The sequence below is a fragment of the Ambystoma mexicanum genome, chromosome 5p, assembly GCF_040938575.1.
Source record: "Ambystoma mexicanum isolate Mex_15411 chromosome 5p, UKY_AmexF1_1, whole genome shotgun sequence".
NCBI lineage: Eukaryota > Metazoa > Chordata > Amphibia > Caudata > Ambystomatidae > Ambystoma > Ambystoma mexicanum.
This window is the reverse complement of record NC_090930.1, coordinates 179,643,087-179,664,975: the sequence shown is the minus strand read 5'-3', so window position 1 is coordinate 179,664,975 and position 21,889 is coordinate 179,643,087. Positions and strand designations below refer to the sequence as shown.

At 42.2% G+C, this 21,889-nt stretch overlaps 1 long non-coding RNA gene across 1 annotated transcript in view; it reads left to right on the top strand.

Annotated features, from left to right (window-relative positions):
- The window catches only part of LOC138480833 (uncharacterized), a 135,403-nt gene that overhangs the window by 74,248 nt on the left and 39,266 nt on the right, over positions 1-21,889 (top strand). Inside the window, exon 2 of the long non-coding RNA XR_011274140.1 lies at positions 16,317-16,362. This is a non-coding gene — a long non-coding RNA (uncharacterized lncRNA). The remainder of the gene's footprint in view (positions 1-16,316; positions 16,363-21,889) is intronic.

Sequence of the window (21,889 nt, the reverse complement as noted above, 5' to 3'; positions counted from 1 at the left end):
TTCAAATATAAAAAAATAAAAATAAATAATAATAATTACAATTATTATTAGTAATATTAGAATAAAGAGTATTATTATTTATATTGACATTAGTATTCCCACATCATAATATTACCAAGTATTTTAACATAATAATAGGCATTACCATATATGGTATTATCACATAGTCCATAGTATTACTCATATAATAATAACAACAAGAACGCGAACAATAAGTAAAATAAGAAAAAAGAAGACAAGTGTTTGCAGCATCCTTAGCGTAGTGAAATTGACAAGGGCGCCTAGAAGAAGAGTGTTTGCAGCATCCTGAGCCTAGTGAAATTGACTAGGACGCCTAACCATGGGAACTACATCCACAGGCTTTGTATTGCATAGATTGAAATGCGCTATGACAGTAAAAAGCTTGGGTCAAGCGATGTTTAGTCACTTACATACGCAACCGGTCCAAAGTGAAGCATTTTACAGCAAAGGGTTACAACAGCAGACCGTCCCTTATGCAGCGTCTGACAGCCGCGCCTATCACTTGTCCTTTAATTTTTCAGTTCCCCTAACAACAATACATCTGAAGAGAAATCAGAAGCCTTGGCAGCCTGACAGGCACTTAATGTGAAGAGCTGAATAAAAGATAAATCGCTTCTTGTGGGGATAAAAGGAGAAGCCAGCTGTCAGTCAACATACACAGTCAAAACGCTATGACGGGAACTGCCGTGGGACAGAGCAGACAGCCTGTGTAAATTCGCACGTTTCCGGTGAAAAGCAGACGGACTGGGGACACCCTGATTGTGGAACCTGGAGTAATGTTCTGCCGGGTTTGTTGTGACTCGTCACTGGCCTGCATTACACGTTTTGGACTTCCCTGGGTGCAAAAATGCACCCATATATTTCCCTGGAAGGGTGAGGTATTTTGATTACCTCACCCCTGCTTTCTCCCTTATCAGCTTGGAGGAAAGGGGAGCTGGCCCTATGTGGGGGCTGCTGCCCCTCTCCTGAGCTTGCCACCATGCGGTAACAGTTACCCAGCCTCGCCTGGGGAGGCCCGTCGGCGTTGCACAGGACTCCCCGATTGTGGAACCTGGAGTAATGTTCTGCCGGGTTTGTTGTGACTCGTCACTGGCCTGCATTACATGTTTTGTACTTCCCTGGGTGCAAAAATGCACCCATATATTTCCCTGGAAGGCAGCCTTGGAGGAGAGGGGAGCTGGCCCTGTGTGGGGCCTGCTGCCCCTCTCCTGAGCTTGCCGCCATGCGGTAACAGTTACCCAGCCTCGCCTGGGGAGGCCCGTCGGCGTTGCACAGGACTCCCCGATGGTGGAACCTGGAGTAATGTTCTGCCCAGTTTGTTGTGACTCGTCACTGGCCTGCATTACATGTTTTGTACTTCCCTGGGTGCAAAAATGCACCCATATATTTCCCTGGAAAGCAGCCTTGGAGGAGAGGGGAGCTGGCCCTGTGTGGGGGCTAATGCCCCTCTCCTGAGCTTTCCGCCATGCAGTAACAGTTACCCAGCCTCTCCTGGGGAGGCCCGTCGGCGTTGCACAGGACTCCCCGATTGTGGAACCTGGAGTAATGTACCGGGTTTGTTGTGACTCACTGGCCTGCATTACACGTTTTGTACTTCCCTGGGTGCAAAAATGCGCCCATATATTTCCCTGGAAGGGTGAGGTATTTTCATTACCTCACTCCTGCTGTCTCCCATATCAGCTTGGAGGAGAGGGGAGCTGGCCCTGTGCGGGGGCTGCTGCCCCTCTCCTGAGCTTGCCATACGGTGTCAGTTCCCCAGCCTCGCCTGGAGAGGCCCGTTGGCGTTTCTCATAACTGTTGGACCCATATACAGACAAATGTACATTAACCTGAAATATTACACCACACATTTGGTCAAGTGTTGGCAATAAAAGGCCGTAGGTTTTTATTGTTTACAGATACAGTTTTCATTACCTCCCCCCTCCTGCCTTTGCAGCGCCAGAGCCTGCTGTCTCCCTTATCTTTCTGAATTAGAGGGGAGCTGGCCCTGGTGGGAGGGCTGTTGACCCCTCTCGTGATTCATGCCGCCATGTGGCAACAGTTACCAAGCCTCGCCTGGGGAGGGCCCGCGGCATTGCACAGTACTCCCCGATTGTGGAACCTGGAGTAATGTTCTGCCGGGTTTGTTGTGGCTCCTCACTGGCCTGCATTACACTCACACGTCACTGAATGCGGAAAGCCTTGACGTCGCATCATCTCCAATCCCGAACAGCGGCAAAAACGAACAGCCGTGTTTGGCCAATCAAGATTTACTAAGAATTGTGCCATATGCGTGGTGCGCCTGCCAAACCTCTTCTGCTCCTTTCAGGCAGGCACACTGCATAACTGGTTGTGAAGATGTCCGAAGCTATACCCCTTCCTATTTGACAGTGCCTAGTTATGGAATATCACACTTTGGCATAAGCGGGTGATGAAGATGTCATGAAAATGTCAATAAACTGCATTTTTATAATGTTCAGTACAGAAAATGCAATGTGATCATTAAAAAAGGTGGGTGGATAAATAGGTAGATGGTAGAGTAGGTGAAGGGGTGGAAAGGGGCAACAACGTAGTGAGGCATAACAGAAAGAACAAAAACGAAGCAGGATTATTGAATTTGTGTTTCAGAACCTTAATATTGTGAAACTAGTTTACATCAGGCATAAAGAATAAGAAATTTACCATATGAGACTATCCCAAAACATTCAAGAGGCTTCATTTAGAGTGTGGTGGTAGGACCGCCAGACCGTTGGCAACAACGCATCTGTCATCCACCACACCTGAATGCAAGAAAACAGCTGCATAATGACATGTACACCACAGTGCTGGAAAGGCAACGTGCCATACAATAGTGGACACATGTATGCTATCAGACTCGCTAAGGTCAATCCCCCATTGGCGGAAATGATGTCAGATCTCTTTGGGCACTGGATTATACATCTACAGAAGTGATTCTAGTTATCTACCACATCGGACTGTAGAACTGTGGCACCGTACGCCGGCAGCCAAGAAGGCAGAGCTAGAAAATCCACCTGCATGTAGGCAATACCAGGTAGGCCATGACTCCATCAGCAAGGGGGTAAGTTGACAGGGAGCAAGAGAGCACATCCAACCCCCGAAATTAAGTCTGATGCCGGTGCCCCCCACTTCACGATGTAGAACTTCTTGTGGTGAAGATGATGGCTGTGGAGGCATTCTCCAAGGATCAGGTGCACACACTTCCACTGGCCACAAGAAGAGTGGCCGATGGACCACCATTGTAGTGTCTGTCAATTCGGTGTCCGACAACCCATGAGCCAAAGACGACCTACACATGCGCTGGAGTGATCTGAAGCATGCAATGCACAAGTGGGTTTCAGAGGCCCAAGAGGGAAATGACGGGGTGGGGGTCAAGGAATTCATCATTTGGACAGCCTGAGAGCAAAAAGAGATGTCTGTCATTGAACTGAAGTGCGTTGCAGGCTTGTCATAGGGACATGATAGAGGTGAGTGTGACATATGCAGTTTTATTATTTTGTAAATCTCGTCATTGATTTTCATTACTCAAATACAGGAATTAGTTGTGCATTGAAACAACTTCAAATTGGACAGTTGAGACCACGAATTTACTTACTGCATTCCACATAAGTGCATTGCCAGAACCGTCAGAGCCATATAATTCACATTCAATCGTTAATTATACCTACTCAACAGTAGCTATTCCCCATGGCATTATGAATGCTCCTCCATAGCCTATATCTCAGCATGATGATAACACCTGTTGAGCACCACCATCCAATTTCAGTTGTCCTCATGTGTCCCTGTTCACAATAACCTTCCTTATCAAATAAACAATTCTTATGATTGCAATCACATGTGTAAGGTAATTGCTAGCAAGGAGCGATACGTGCCTTGCATGATCAGTCAATCATTAATCAGACTTTGGCAAGCTTGCATTTCCACCCCATCATCGTCCTCTGTTCTGTTCTGTTTCGGCATTACTTGACGTTTAGTTGTGGCCCACCCTACCATCTAGTTCTTCTATATATGGTGCTGTGACAAATATCTAGATATGAAGTTTCTAGCCTTACGGAAATCAGTCCCAGCTTCAATAACAGAATAGGAAACAGAATAGGATTCAGTAAACATCTGATAGGTGTGTTCAAGGGTGTTTTAACTGTCGTTCCCTCCAAATCCCTAACTACTTCTGTGCAACCCGAGGGGAAAACAAAATCCGCTGGAAGAAGTCTGCCTCATCAGTCATACAAATAGAGCACATTTAGGAAGCCAGCGGATCTAATCCATGCCTTCTGTGTGGGATGAAGTATATGTTGAATCTGTTTTAATCTAACATTCTTAGAGCCCTGCGTCACTACTAAGCACGCCTTATGCCAGTTACCATCCACAAATGATTGCCCTGGCTTCAATTCCCACTTCATCCTACCTGAAAGCAACTGTGGTACACTGCTCATGCATACCATTGCGTACAATAAAGACCCCCACCTATACCCCCAAAACACTTACATAAAGCGCATTCCTATGGCTCCCAGGGCAACTTCTCCCATACTTCATGCAGGTAATTTAGGCAGTCTAATACATTGCATTTGAATTGGTCTTGATAATATCACAAATCTCGCTCAGTTCCACGCATTTGTGTAACTCATCACTGGCATACAAGTCAGAAATTGCACGTAAAACCCCTTTCTACTGAACCTGAACATCTGTCCTAGCCATTAAACTGCCTAAATACTCAAGAGCCCACACATGGCAATTCTTTGTCTTAGGGGTTGCCTGTGCTTGATTCCTGAAAGCTTGAACATACATGTTCGGTATGTCTAAAATGCCAGGAGGTTTGGTATGTCAAACAAAAAAATAATTTAAAAAAAATTCCAACACCATCTATGTGTATCTAGGACCATTAATTTCTTTTCCAAGTGGGGTTCTTGATCCAGCCACTGAGCAATACATTATAATTGCGATGCCAAATAGAATAACTGAAAATTGGGTCTCTTACGCCCCTTTTCTTAAGGAACACAGAGAACTTTCAAAGCAACTTGCCGATGGCCCAGATCAGGGAAGTAAGTGGTGAGTTAATAGTTTTCAACACGTTGTCCAGGATCCACACTGAAGCATGACAAGCACATACTGTATCCAGGGAACAATCGCCATTATACTAAGTGCTAATCTATCGAACAAAGTTAGTGGCAGCTTAAACCAAAACTCCAAGCTAGGCTTACTCCTCATGACCTGCTCTGTGCTGTGCTTCTACTGCTCTTTTAAGTTCGGATACAGTCAAATTCCCAAGTACATGAATGCATTTGGGACCCACGTAAGGAGGAGCTTAGGTTCCCATGAGTCCTGTGTACTGCTCAGAGTGCCCAGTGGAAAGAAACATAACTTCTGCCAATTAGACCTGAGACCAGGACAAACACAGAACCTCCATCACTCCCAGTAGTATGCACACACTACTAATTGGGTATTTTAAAAACAGTAGTAGGTCATCAGAAGATATTGCAGTGGCATGTTCTTTGCCTGACACCTCTATACCTCATCCTCATCCAGGTGGCACCAACCTAAATTCATTGGCTAAGGGTTCTATTGCTAGCAAAAATATGGTGGGTTACAGGGTGTACACCTGCCTAGTGCCCTCTCAACCATCCAACTCTCCAAGGCCATTTATCCTGTGCACTAAGTCGTTATTGGGGGTTTGCGGGGTCAATAGCCCCAGGTATTTTGGTTGTAGCCTGGAATGAAGCTCAGAGGGTAAAACCAAAAGGCTAGTTAGCCCTGAGTCCCAACAGTACTGACATTAGTGTAGCCCTGGATCTTTTACAGACCTAGCAACACCCCTGTTTGTGCACATTTACTGTTGATGTCAGTCTATTATGCAACAGTCTGACCAGTTTAACGTTAAGGCCAACGTTAACTATTTCCAGTGAGCAAACAGGAATTTCCAACCCACAGAGTCAAATGCGATCATGTACAATTGCCACTAAGTTGTGCAGATTTAAGGCAAGAAAACCCTTGAAATTCAGCGGATGTGGAAAATTATGACCAGCTTGGCGGACTTCCATTTATGTCTCCCATAATGCCATGTCCCACATAATGCCTTTTTGTATGTCATTGTGAATCCCTTCTCTTATATGTATGTGCTCATGGGCTATGCAACGGGAATGGGCCGAGTTAAGCTGGTCATGACTTCCCACATCTGCTGATTTTCAAGGGGTTCTTTGCCCGCTGAATTTTAAGGGTTTTGTTGCATTTAAATCTGCACACCTTAACTGCACCTTAACTAAGGTTTGTTGAGGGAATTTCAAGGGTTTTTCTATACCATATATTTTATACGGGCCACTAGCCAAGGCCTTCGGCCATGTCCACTATATATTTTGAAACACTACCGGGTCACACTGGCCACACCCGAAGGCCATTGGCGCTGTACATGTTCCCCCAATTTGTTTCATTTTGCCCCAGGGGGGCATGCCTGCATCCCGGGAAGGGCACAAGAGTGAAGCCTGAAATAAAAAAAAAAACAATTTTCTTAATTATTTTTTTATTTTTTAGATTGAACGCTATGGGCAGGGGCAGCTCACATGGTCAGACTGGACCATAACACTGTTTCAGGAACCAAAAGTGGCCAACAGTTGCAAATAGATATTCATTCCTTTAGTCACAGACTGTTTGAATAGTACCCAAGGTTTTATTTGGGGTTAAAATGTAAGAAAATTGTTATATTTAAAGAAAATGTATTCAGCAACAATGGTCAAAACTACTAGCTGCATAGTGAAGTAACTCATCAAACTGGACCACATTGGGCAAAAGAAAGTGGTCAATTTTGACTGGCCTACACTAGCATTTTGTGTTTTTGGTACAGGTATTCCCCTATTGCCCTACAGGCCAGTCAGAGCCTGGCGGCTCTTTCATAAGGGACGAGGGGGCATCCACCCAGTGACCCCCTCACCCATTATGGAGGAGCCAGCCCAATGAAACACTGAGCACTCACTCAGCTGATTTTTCCATCTGAAGGAGTGCTCCTGGGCTGGCTGAACTGTCAAAGGTAAACACTGTTTCCTTTGACAGTTCAGTCATCCCAGGACACTGTTTCCTTAAAACCTTTATATTGGCCTTGATTCTTTTTACATCAGAGAGGCTGAGGAAGGCTGATAACGTTTGAATTGGTGGATGGATTTGGATGACATTTTTAAAGCAAACAGTTTATCACTAAATTGGAAATATTAGGAACAATTCATTAGAACATGAAAAAGCTATTAAGAAAACATAAAAACGCTACTTTCTGCCTACCCCATTAACTTTCCTATAATCCTATAGACAAAAATGCATTTTTTGAACAGCCATAGCGTGAAAACTGCTTGGCAGATTTGGACCAAATAATAACCACCTTGAGCATAAAGTGTGTACTTCATTTCTTTGATTGGTTGCGGTAAATCCATCCAGTAGTTTTAAAATGTTCGACATGAGAACTAAGTACTTCCTGCACCTTAAAACCTTTATTTCGGTATATGTGCTTTGCAACATAGAGGCTGTGAGAGGCTAATAACATTTCCCGGATGGATCTGGGGTTATTCCTTCAAGTAGTTATTAAAATATTTGATGGAGAAGGAGGTGCCCCTTTCTCCCAAGATTATAGCTATAAATATGTGCCACAATACATCATAGAGACTTTTCAGAATTGAAAAAGCTGTGGTTATTATAGGTATAACCCAAAAAAGAAAAGTGTAAAAAATGCCATTTGGAAAAGGACACATGATTAAATGGCAACATGCTAGAGGTGGGGAGGGGGAATGTGTAATCAGGATTTTCGGGGAGTGATGACCAAGTTCAGAGCTCGAACGTTTTCGCATAACTGGGGGTTACACTTCGGGATAACTGTGGTTATGAAAGAAAACTAGAACAGGATTGAAAGTGCGTCAGACGTGAATGGGGGATTGGGAGAGAGTCAGGTAGGGAAAGAAGATCTGAGGGGAATGGGAGAGCATGCCAAGATGAGGGGGGCACTTGGCGAGGGCCTGAGAGGGCATGGAAGAGTTTGAGATTTTGCATGCTTTTTACAGATAACTGTAGTTATTTGCAGGCAATGGACTGGAACATTTGCGAAAGATTCTTTGTTATTAAGAATTAAAAAAAAGTCCTTTCACCCTAGACCCCAATAATTCCAATGACAAAAAAGGACATTTTTTGATCGAACGCACAGCCAAAACCACTGGACAGATATGAACCAGGTTTGAAGCAACTTGGGCTGGTTTGAGGTTATTCCATCCTGAACTTCTTTTAATATTTCTTGGAGAAGGGGTTGAACCCATCTCTAAAATAAATAGCTATATCTGCCCAGATACATTGAGTATCCGGGTGTTTAGGTTGTTTATAAATGAAACAGCTGTCTTCTTTTTTTTCTCAATGCAAGAGGTAGCCACGGTTTTATTCCAGGTTTTTGCTGAGAGTAGTATAGAAAAAAACAAAACGCAGAAAAAAGTCATTTGCAGGTCCAAGAACATGCAACTACCATCAGGCTAGAGATGCAGGCGACGCAAGAGGGCACTATGTGAAATTTGGGAGTTGTAGGGGGTCTAGGGACCAAGTTTGCAACACACAGCTCAAACGTTTTTCAAATCCCCTTGGATGTAACCTGAGGTATAACCACAGCTACAACACATTTCAACTGAAGCTGCGTCACCGAAACAATGAGTGCTGTGGGGGAATGGAAGAGGGTAGGGGAGGTGAGGAGGCCATCATGGAAGTGGGGGGAGAAGGCACACATGAGTGAGGTACTTGGTGAGGGTCTGGGAGAGCAGAAAAGCATATTGTTTGTCCATTGTTTACGATAACTGCAGATATAATGACTACAAACGGTGCAATCCGATTGGTCCCTAGCATACGCACAAGTATTTGTCATTGCGGCTGGGTATAGCAATGTTAGCAAAGCTCGTCACCTGATTGGTTTCTCTTGTTCACATGGCTATGTGTCATGTGTAGACATGTAACCGCAACACACAATATGATTGTGCAGTAGAGTGCGTGCAAGTATCCATTATCGCACCTGGGCATAGCAGCATTAACATTCAGAATCACCTGATTGCTTGCTCTTGTTCAAGTGGCTACGTCTCATGGGTAAGTGCGTAACCACAGCGCACAGTGTGATTGGTCAATAGAGTACATGTGAGTATTTGTTATCATGCCTTGGTGTATCCGCATTAACATACCACGCAACCTTATTCGTTTCTCTTGTTCACGTGGCTATTTGTCATGTGCAGTAGGCATGCAACCACCACACACAATCTGGGCAATAGAGGGCGTGCAAGTATCCATTATCGCACCTAGGCATAGCTGCATTAACATTTCGAGTCACCTGATTGCTTGCTCTTGTTCAAGTGGCTACGTCTCATGGGTAAGCATGTAACCACAGTGCATGGTCTGATTGGTCAATAGAGTACACATGAGTATTGTTATCGTGCCTTGGTGTATCCGCATTAGCATACCACACCACCTGATTGGTTGCTCATGTTCACACGACTATGTCTCATTTGTAGGCATGGAACCGTAGTGTGCAATCTAATTGGTCAATAGAGTATCCATGAGTATCCATAATCACACCTGGGCGTAGCCATATTAATCTAACTCAACTCCTGATTGGCTTGTGGGCGCAGCCTCGGGTATTCACCACACCCTAAGATGCCTCCTTTTCTTTTTCTCAGTACTTTTTTGTGTCTTCATTGGTGGACTTGTTTCTGAGCCTTCGAACTTTGAAAGAGCAAAATCCTCATGTTTTCAATCCTTTCTTACCCTCCCTTGTTCCTATACCTCTGTCCCTTGTCCTGTCATTTGTAGTTTGTGTGTATTCTTTATTTGAGCTTGTTTTTTTAAAACACTTTTTTTCTTTTAAGTGGCAGAGTCCTTTTTTTGTTTGTGTTTCATTTATGTTTTTCATTTTTCCCCCAACATTTTAGTATGTCTGGCACCAGCAGCAAAGAAGATGTTGTTTAGGTGTCAACTGGGTCACCCCCAAAGAAGAATCAGTGTGCAATGAAGACTGTGGCCGACAGCTGGGAGTATTTTAGGGTGAAGGAGAAGCCCAGTAAGAAGGAGATGAAAGAGGTACAGTGTACATTTTCTGGGAAATCACTGTGGACAGGGCCCTCTGACAAACCTTCTCAAAGCCGGGGCACCCCCACATTAATAGAGCAACGTGTTTGAGTCCATTGGGATGAAGTGGATGAACCATATAGAAAGGCACATTACCACCACAAAGTTAAAGCCCATGGAACACAATCAGACGAAAGGTACCTCCAGGCTGAATCCACCTCTGCCCATCCATCTCATCATGCCTCTTTGGCACGGGTAGTATAGCTCAGGGGCAACATGCTTGTCTTGGAAGCAAGATGACACAGAGCAACACAGGTTCAATCCCAGCTCCGTGCTTAGAAACCTCTTCGGTATTAAGCAAGTAATAAAAAAACAATCATAATTATATCACCATCATCCACCTCTGCAGCCACAGCTCCTGCTCCATCCACCAGTACCAAACCTCATCCACTGCTGCCAACACCCGATCTATTGCAGTGCAAATGTATGTGCTGTCAATCTCACGAGTGAATCTCAGTGGGGCATGCAACCCTAGATGGTTTGGCATGGGCTGTTTCTCAACACCAGGCCAACTGCCACCACTAAGTGGCCACTTTCCCCCCTTTTCTGAAAAAAAACAAAAAAATCCTCCCAAAAAATAAGTGCTCTCGCTGGTCTAAAATAGCCCTTTTCAGGGCCAATCTTTCAGTTATAAAAATAGACAACAAACAACACAGACTGTATAAATGGATCAATCACCCTTACATGGTTCATTTTATACAGCATGTGGCCCTTTTTTGTGTTTTTTATTATAACCATGGGTATGATAGGTACCCTGCCCTGTACCCGTCGGTATTATCAACAATAAAAAAAGGGGAGCCTTTTTTCTTTGCATGTACACCCAAGACTCTTTGTGTTCCCCCTCCACCACCCCACAACCAAAAAAGTGCTGTCCTCCCTCCCATGATGCCCAGTACCCTCCCTTCCCGAGCCTGTCTATTTTTCTGTGATGCACTTACAATTTGCCATAAAGGACATAATTAAATATAAGTACCTCAATCAGATGTTTGTCTTTCAATACCAAGTACTTTAAACTACAATGCTCACTAGTACTGACTTTTATTAATTTGGTCATAGAAAGGTGAGCCCATATTACTGATCCAAATGGAACACATGCCTTACCTATTACACATTAATAAGTGTGTTGCCCAGAAATAAGCAGTACTTTTGTGATGGTGGCATGTTTCTAACTGTCTATCTTACTTGTGTTAGGAATTGTCTATGGACTAAAAATTAGCTGTAAAGGAAAATATCATTAAATATAAATCTCTCTCACATATTTCACTTTCAATACTGTCTTCTTTGGAAAGCTTAGGCACACCCAAAAGCAAAATGGTCTCTATTACTCACATTTAAAATTGGTTTTATATGAATATTAGTAATACATTCACATAATCCATAATAGCGTGATTCTTCTTCCAGTGGCTGCGACTCAGCATCCTCAATATTGTAATTCTCCACAAAATGCTCTAAACTGTCTCTCTCGCCTGTTTTCTAATAATGTAAAACTAAAACATGTTACCATCACAAAGAAGGTGGTATTATCTGTGTTGAATTTTTGATTGGTTCTGTACAGTGGCAAAGCAGCCAATACGATGTCCAGTTCCCCAGGTGACCTAATAGGATATTGTCACTGTGTAAGTTAAATGCAGACACTGTTCTTTCCTTCCAGGTTGCACCCTGCTCTTTCCTCTCCACCAAAACAGCACTTTTCAGGACCGACCTTTGAGTTATTGAAATAGAAAAACCACAGACTGTATAAATAGATCAATAAACTTTATATGATAAATTTTAAACAGTATGTGTAAAAAAAACTTTTAAAAAAAATGTAGTACAGCAGAGGTTATAGTTGGGACACCACTGAATAGCCGCAGGTGTACATTCTTTTTCAAAGGGAGCGTTTTCCTCTCTACACACAACCATATTTGTCCCCCTCCCACTCCTCCAAAAAAAAAGCCCCCCCCCCTTAATGGTCCCTTAACCTCCCTTTGTGTGCACAATATATTTTTCTGAGACACATACAATTCACTCGTGTGCTTCTATTATACATGCAGCTATGTATAAGTGTGTGTACCCCCGGGTATGTGACAAGTCAATGAGACGCTGTGTATTTTGAGGGGATGCTCTAGCCACGATTATAATGTCTGTGGTAGATGCATACATTAAGACACAAAGCTCTTTCAAATGACCTCATCATTTTGTGGATGACTGAACCTAGAATTTCACAAAGCATTCTTTTTCCACCTCCCCACCTCTAGCCTGATGTCAATTGAGGTTTTGAAACCTCTGCACATATGTATTTTCCAGTATGTAATAATGTGAGTATATCCGCGCTACAAGCAGGTTGTATATACGCGCAAGTTTCTGCAAGCCAATGGGACATTGTGTATTTTAGCAGGATACTCTACCCACAGCTATAACTCTCATGGTAGCTGCGAGTATGACCACAATAGCCGTGACTATAGAGGTACATTGTAAGTACACAATTTCTGTCCAATCACCCTAACAGTTTGAAGTGATTATGTTATTGGTTGTTCCAAGCCACAGTTGTAGTGTTATTGGATGATGGTATATATTTTGCATTCTACTGGAAAAGAACTGCATAATTAGCAGCTGCACGTGTTCGGGAGTGCATCCATACAGTTATTGTTGGACATTTGAGGTATAAAGTGTTCTTGGTGGTTAATGAAAACATGGAACAAAGTTGTGAAGCAGTAGCTGAGAATTCTTTAAGTGACTTGTCAGGTGATGAATTTGCTTCTTCAGATGATTATGAGGGAATAAGTTATTGTGAAAATGTAACCAACAGCGATGTGGACGACATTGGGAAAGTTAGTGGAAGCATTGGCCTACTAGATGTTTTTGGTATCACAACAGAACTTTGGAAGGAGTTTTTGAAAGAGTATCTGTGTGCATAGAATGTGGACGGATATTTTTGATGGGGATTACATGATATTTTATTTTTGGTAAAAGAAAATTGAAAAAGCATCTAAGGGATCATCACAGAGACAGGGTGCAAGATGATTTAGATCCTTTAAAGAGATTTGTAAATAGATTTGCAGAACTAGACACATTACCAGAATAAGAAAGCATGTTTTGGGGAATATTTTGATGTAAAAACAAAGGCTCTTTTAAGAGCCACCCATAGAACATATATATTGCTATAGAAAAAGTAAATTGTGTGGTCTAACTTCTTTTTTATAGTTGCAGCCATACCCGCACCTATAAGAAAATGGTTTATAAAAAGTATTTGGTTAATTTTTATTATATGCAAATGTGTGTAATAAGCAGTTCTTAAAATGTCTTTTTTGGGCTACACTCAGTGTAGTATTTCAGCACATTTGGAGCATTGTTCTAATGTTGTCAAGGAAGAGGAAATTCACTTCATCAGTTCGGTACACTCCATTGGGTCTAAACTGGTTAGACATGTAGCACTGGATGTTTTTGTTTGATATCCATAATAGTTTTTGGTCTCCGAAGAAAGCTGAAACTGCCTTATTAACAATTCTCCTAGTTTTGCAATTTTGGAATTAAATCTTGTGGTCCACTTCCTTTTCCGCCTCTCAGTCAGGTTGGAAAAAATGAAGGTGGTGTGAGGAAACAGTTCCATGTGTTTCTCCACATCTTTCTTCATAATTAAAGCCAGAGACAGGCCTGGTACGTGCCCTGTGCTTCTGAGATTCAACAATTCAGGAAAGTCTAAAACAAGGTAAACCCAGGTTCATGTTAATATTTAGTTTCTCAGAAAATGTCAGTAACCAAAACAGCCAACTGTCTTCAATAGGCCACACAGTTTTAAAACCAGCCATGATATGTTTTCATTCTACTTTGTTTCCAGGTAAATGACTCCTAGTTTGAATTTCTACTTATAGTAGGAGTGGTGAATGATGACTGTGTATTGGTGTTTGCAATTGGTTGGTATTACTGTTCCAATTTGTTGGTGTCACTGTTGCAATTGTTTACGTGCCTGTCATAGGTTGCAGTGAACATGTGTTGGCCATTTTAGTAGTTTGCTTACTACAGTCCTCTTTTTGTGCTATTGCGTTTTGAAAAGTATCATAGGCACCATTTTGAATACGTTTGCCATTCTGATTGCCGAACCCACACTGTCCAGATGCAGAGTCTGTGGCTAATGTGAATGTCTTTGGATCTTTTCGATAAGTTGAATGTAAGTATCAACAAATATTTACATATTTGAAGGTTTATTTGCAGTGTGATATGTATAAACTGTATTAAGTAAGTTTCTTTTTTTAGTTGCTGAAGGTTACAAATTGATATTTAAGGAAGGGTGTTTTCACTAATTTGTGTATTTTAAAGACAGTGTTTGAGCAGGAGTTTCAAAAGACATGAACACATGCTAATGGAACAGAGGTGCAAAAATAGTTTACTGTAATGTTGAGTATAAAGATTACATGCTGTGCTATGTATTTGTGAAGGGATAGCTTTTCCTTAACTTTGCAGAATCCATATTATTCTACGTTTTTTTATGAAAAAGAACTGATTGCATGTATCTCTTCTTTCTTAAAATGTTTGCGTAACTTATTGTTTATAATATGGTCTTAATATGGTTTTGGTATGTTGTTTTTATACCGTAGTATAATTTGTAAATATATACTGGTATATCTGCATATCTAAAAATGTGTGGCACCATTTGTCAAAAGGCTGAGTGTGCTACGTCCACTTGAAATCTGTACATGCTCCCAGAGCAGTAGAAATTTATTTTTTGATCAAGGGTTTTCATATGACCTTTGGTTTTTTAAAGCGTGTTTTACTTACAATCAGAACACGCATTTATTCATGCTAATGCTATTATGGTAGGAACATAGTTTACCTTTTTGTTGGGCATTGAGCTTTTAATGATGTGTACACATGTGTGGTGGGTGTTGCCCAGTAAATCATTACCTTCTTTACATTAAGGAAATATCATGTTGCACCACATGAAAACTCTACCTTTTTGGTGCAGATGTCTGTTTTTCACACTATATACTAGGACTTAAATGCAACTTAAAATCTGTGAACACTATGGTTGCTATCAAATGTACTTTTCCCTCCCCAATGCAATGAACACCTATTAATGGCTGCATGGTACTGCTCTGTGGGTATTTACAGATTTTGACTGGCTCTAGCACAGTCAGGCTTTCTTTAGCATACATCTCAATGTAGTCCCTGATTTTGAAACCTAACTCATACCTGACAAGTACCCTCATAACAAGAACCTGCGTGTCTGCTTCAATTTAGCAAAATTGTACTTTTATTAAATATTTCTCATCTGTAAATATGCCTAGCCTTTTTATAACCTAGATTTCTCTAACCAGTCCAGAGTTATGTTTGGCAATCAGAATCATTTACATACGTAAATGCCTAAACATTGCAGCTGTGTGAACATTTACAATTTTGGGGTAAGTGTTTTCCAGCAAAGCGTTACCTTCTTTACATTTTGCAAATGTAATTTTGCATTTCATGCAAGGTTCACCTTTTTGGTTCACCTCTTTGCTTATCTCACTGTATAGTAGTTCACAGCTGCAATATTAATTCTCTGAATACAAAGTGACCAGTAAATGTAGTTTTCCCTCCCCAATGAAATGAACACCTATATATGCTTGTTTAGTACTGCTCTGTGGGCAATTACAGATTTTCAGTGGCCCTGGCATGCTTGGGCTTTCTGCAGCATACATCTCAATTTAGGCCCTGCTTTTGCAAGCCTAAATCGTATCTACCAGTTACATACCAATAAATCATCTGTTTATTCTTAGTCTACCAAAATGTATATTCCCATCTATTGAAAACCTAACTTTTTGCAACTAGTTGATCCTCATTATATTGCATGTTTTCTACTGTGAATCACTAACCTGTGTAAATCTACAACCAACACTGTTATGTGCGTTTACTAATTTGGATTGAGTGTTGCCCAATAAAGCATTATCTTCATTACATTTATCAAATGTAATTTTACAGCACAATCAAAGTCTACTTTTTGGTGCAGCTCTTTTTTTTACACTGTATACTCGGACACGGATACAATTTCGTATAGTTTCTAGAAAAATTACTCTCCCCTCACCAAAGAAATGAACGAATATAAATGCCCACAGAAAATGCTCTCTGTACGTTTATACATTTTGAGTGGACTTGGCTTTTATTGTACTTTTCATTTTTACAGTTGTAGTAGTGAAATGTATGTATTCATTTTGTTTCTTTCTCTACAGTATTGGTGAAGAATGCCTTCAAAGGATGAGACTCTACGCACCAAGAGTAAGGATCTCCTGCAGGGAAGTAAAACATTTAGATTTCAAAATGTTGATACTGATCTGTCATATTTTGTACAAACGTGCTTTGATGGCAATGCAAAAATGCCTGATACAGATCAAGTATTTGAAAAAGACCAAATTGAGACAGAACACTTGTGAACTAATGAAGTGTATGGACCCAAGCACAGTTCAAGTCACACTGATAATAGGAAAAGTGTACCAACATCATTACTGCGCATTACATTTTTTTTTTAAAGAAAATAGAAACAGGAACTTCTTTAGTTTAGTTTATTCATTTGTATTGCGCACCAAACCCGAGGGTATGAGGGCGCAGGAGCAACAAGATAATTCACAGCTTAGTTACATGTTACGATGCATTACAGTAATTACAGTAGTTACAATCAGATCAAGGATAGATACAGCAGTCGCGATACAGACAAAGTTATGCAAGTATACATATTTACAAAGTGGGTAATGGGGCTGGATGGGATTAGCGGCCATTCTTCTTTAACCAGTGTATTTAGTTGCGTCTGAATTGTGAATAGGTTTGGGGTGTCCTAAGCGGGGGTGGGAGGGAGTTCCAATGCTGGGCTGCTTTCACTTGGAAGCTGTTGCCCCCCATTTTTGTGTGTTTGAACCTGGGAACAGTGAGTAGGTTGGCGTTGGAGGTTCTAGTAGTCTGTTGGACGAGTGTTTACTTATTCTGTCGACTAAATAGCGGGGGGCAGCGTTGTTGAGGCACTTGTGTGTTAGTGAGGCCACTTTGAGCAAGATTTGATCTGTAGTGTTGAGCCAGTTATGGGCTCTCCTAATGTTGGAGATGTGTTCTTTCTTGGGGATGCTAAGAGCTGCTCTGAGAGCGTTGTTTTGTAGCGTCTGTATTTTGTTGGTAATTTGTTTGCTAGCTCCTGCGTAGAGGGAATTACAGTAGTCCAGTTTTGATAATATTAATGGATCCAAGTATGATTAGTTCAGTCTTGTCATCATTCAGGCATAGAGTATGAGATGCCATCCATGCCTGGATGATGAGGTACACCCTGTTCACGAAGGCCAAATCAAGATTGTAATCTCCCGTCAACGGGATGAGGATCTGAGTATCATCGGCATAATTAGTGTAGGTGATACCCAGACCATCTAGATCATCAGACAGGGGCTTCGTGAACACGTTGTACAGTGTAGGAGAGACGCATGAGCCCTGAGGGGCTCCATATGTAATGGGGATGAGGTCGGCGGCAGCTGTGGTGGAGAAGACATGCATGGATCTGTTGCTGAGGAATGACCCAATCCAGCCGATGGCTTCTTGGGAGAAGTGGGCAGCAGAGTCTAGGTGATTGCATAAGATTTTGTGGTCAACCAGATCAAATGCTGCGGAGAGGTCTAGGAGGAGCATTAAGGCAGTTTTCCCGTTGTCTCGCAGAGTGTCAAATTGGGCCTTCAGGTCAATAAGGGATGTTTCTGTCCCGTGTTGGGGTCTGAAGCCTGATTGCCAAATACCAAGGAGATGGTTTGTTTCAAGGAGTTTTTGGATTTGTTGGTATGCTGTCTTGTCTAGAATCTTGAGAAGGAAAGGTACAGTGGTAATGGGTCTGTAGTTGGTGGGAAAGGAGGGGTCAAGAGATGGCTTTTTGAGAAGGGGGAGGACCCAGGACTCTTTAAGGTTGCTGGGGACGGTGCCTGAGGAGAAGGAGGCGTTGCTTAGTCTTGTGATGAATGGTGAGAGGTCTCTTGCCGCGTCTTTGATGATTTGTGGGGGACAAAGGTCGCCCTGACAGTTGGATGGTTTTAGGTTGAGAATGATTTTTTCCACTTCTAGCATGGAGACTTGGGAGAAGTTCAAGCGAGATGGGTTGGACGATGGGTGTTGAGGTGTGCGATGCGAGGTCGTGTTAGAGGAGTTGGTTGGTTTAGCTAGGGACTCTTTCTTGTTTTTAATTTCGGTTTGAAAGCTTGTGACTTTATTGTTTAGGGCATTTTGGACACTAGTGCACCATTGTTTGTCCTTCACTCAGGTGTCAGGAATTAGCACTGGTGTTTGCAGTTCTTTAATTATTGTGAATAGCTCTTTGGTGCTGGAGTTAGAATGTGCAATTCTCTGGTTGTAAGACTCTTGCTTGGCAGCTATGATTTCCTTTTTGTAGTTGGACCTTATTTTATTGAGCAGAGTTTTGTTGTGGTCTGTGGGAGATTGTCTTCAGGCTTGTTCCATTTTGCGTTTTTCTAGTCTAAGAGTTTTAAGGTGATTAGAGAACCAATGGTTGAGATGCTTTTTAGGTTTACATTTTCTTAGTTTTAATGGTGCTATGGAGTCTAAGGCTGTACGCAGGATTTTGTTATAGCCTTGAACAAGGTTGTGTGGGTTGGAAGTGGCAGGGAGTTGGTTGAGTGTGAGGAGGATAAGGGGGATCAGTTTTTCCACTGTGATCTTTTTCTTACTTCTCGTGGGGATGGCAGAGGCTATCCCGTTGTTGGTGATGGGGCTCGAGGCTTCGAGGGTGAAGGAGAGGAGATGGTGGTCGGACCAAGGTTGGGGGGCGTTATCAGTGATGGAGGCCACGCAGTTGAAGTCTGCTATCCAATCGAGGGTTCTCCCTTTGTTATAGGTGGGGCCAGATATTTTTGGGGTAAAGCCTAGTTCAGAGAGAGTATTGTTGATGAGGGTAGCGTGGTGATCTTTGGGGTCTTTATAGCCTAAGTTGAAATCCCCTAGGAGAAGGCTCTGGGAGGAGTTTTTTAGGTTGTTGGCGAGGATGGTGCTAAGGTCTTCCTCGAAAGTTCCTAAAGGTCTGGGTGGTCTGTAAAGTAAGTGGATGGATATCGTTTGGGAGTTAGTGGTAGGAAGCTTGGCTGTGAGTGATTCGCATGATGGGAGGTCGGTCGAGGAGTCAAGTCTGATGTTGAGGTGTGTTTTGGCGATTCTGGCCAGGCCACCGCCTCTAGATTCTGTTCTATCTGCTCGGAGGATGGTGTAGTCGTCTGGGATGGCTAAGGAGAGGGTTGGTCCAGCGGCTGCGTGGGACCAGGACTAGGTTATAGCTAGGAAATCTAGATCTGCTGCTAGAATAAGGTCCGCTATATCTGTTGTATGGGCTATTATGGAGCGTGCATTGATGAGGGCGCCTTGTATAGGTGCGGCAGTGTTCTTAGTGAGAGATGGCTGTGTTGTAGGTTTTGTGTTTGGGCGTAATATTGGAGGGGTGTACTTGGGTTTTTCCAACGTAAGGTTGGCGCAGGTGCTAGTGGTGGCGGAACCGTTAGTGCGTTTGGGTTGGATCGAGTCACTGGCTCGCGGCTCATACAGTTTGGGTAGTCTGGACCGTAGTCTGATATTTCTTTCAGAGAAGCTGCATGGTAGGGAGGATTGGGGCAGCATGGTTGTGGTGTGGGGTTCTATGGATGGTAGGATGGTGCCGATGGTGGCAAGGCAAAAGTTGTCAGGAGAAGGAATAAGAATATTTAAAAAAATGGTTCCACTCTTGAGTCTTCACAAATCTTTTGAGACATGTGAAATTAGAATTCAGGCATGTGGTGAAGCGTTTTCTGCAAAAGAAAAAAGTAGATGGAATCATCAGACAAGCTGTTCATTTGAAAAGAGAATTGTTAATCTTAGTCTTGAATAAACTAAACAAATTCATTAAAGCCACAACGCCATTCTACCAAAGAGTACAAACAGTACGTGTAGTTATACAAGGGAAATGTTGTGATGTATTTGGCTGAGAGTGGAAACACACTTCTCATACAGAAAGATGTTTTAATGGTGAGAGTTACATTCAACAAAGCAATGTGACACTTGCTTGACAGTGGATGTGGCTGCGAACAAAAGAATAATGTGATTACTGGAAATGAAGACATTAAGAAACCCGAAAAACAATAAGTAGTGAAGTAGAAACATTAATACAGTGTGAAATAAAAGTAAGCAAACAAACTTTGGTATGGACATGTACTTCTTTATGTAATATTGACACGTTTTCTTGTAAAGTCAGAAAAAGATTCTTGCACAAAAATGATAATGTACAAAGACAAAACAAGATGTTGAAGAGAATAGATGACTGTGATGTTTTTGAAAAAACAGGACTGGGTCCTTCACTAGCTTGACATGACAAATGCAGATCTAAGAGGCAGTTTCATCATTATACGAATGCTGGCTTCACATCATACCAAAATTTGAAATCTTTGTGTTAAACTATATCACTGCAAAACACCATGTACATGACTTGCAATGTTAAATAAAATGCTGACTATTAGAACAGTAGAAAGTGTATTTCCTACGCTTCAGATGGTGAAAATGACCCATTTAAAACATTATGTATATGTAGATCAAGTGGATCAAGTATAGGCAGACCCTCCAGGTTATAGCGAAAAAATGCAGCGAAAAACGGCCGTTTTTGCAAAAAAGCACAAAAACAGCCGTTTTTGCAAAAACACCCACAAAAGGGTCTGTTTTTGTTTTTTTTTTAAAACTCAGGAGGCCAAATAAGTGCACGAGGGGTGCCACTGCTTTGCAGGGTCTTTATTGACCCTACTGACTCATGCAACACTTTAAAAAAAACGTTTAAGTGTGACAGCTGCTGTCTCACTTGCATTTCTGTTCCCCAAATGGGATAGAAATGTGTTTTTTTTGTGTTGCATTTTGTAGTGGCAGGACCCTTAAGGACCAGGAACGGTGAAATGCACGGGAGCCTGTAGACCATTGTCGGGAGAGCGTTTCCAACACAAACGTATTCAAGGTGGCTGGCCAGCGCATCAATTGAGCTACAGCTCTGCCCGGTGGAAATGCCTAGGTCACCTTTGAGATTAAGGTGGCCTGCTCATTTCCAAAAATGGCTTATCTAAAAACAGGACATCTGGTCACAATATGTGATAGAAAGGAGTGTGAAGGGAGTGATGGGTGAGCTGTGGCATGGTAGGCAATAAAGTGAAGAGAGATCAGAGGGAGAGCAGTGGGTCAGAGGAGGAATCAGTGGGCAAGAGAGCAGAAGGAAAGCAGTGGGGTGATGGGCCAGAAATCAGAGAGAGCGGAGGTACAGAACGTGGAAGGAACGTGGGCTCATGTGTAGTAGTAGGCTGCAGATTGGGAGAAAGGATGAGGGAACAGTGTGAATAAATGGGAGAAAGGATGAAAGATGCAGAAGTAGCATGCAAGAATGAAGGACTGTATACTACGGGAGGAATTGGGGAGCCTACGGTGTGAGTTGGGAGTATGATTGGAGTTTGACAGTGACTAGAGTGCGCAAATTGTGACTTGGCAGTGTGACAGAGCATGTTAGTATGTTTGTGTATGACTGAGCGTGAGGTTCAAAAATACAAGTTGTGATGGTGAATGTGTGAGGTGTGTTGGGTGAGAGGTGTGTGGGTGTTTGCGGGATTGGGGAACATAGAAGCAGAATATTTTCAGCATTACAACTGATAATGATCAACAATGTTAATAATATTAAATAAGCATGCCCATTAAACCAAAAAATGTAGACAAAACAAACACTGTTCTGCCAAGCCAGAGACATCTAGGACTCTTCTTATTTGATATAAAAGATACA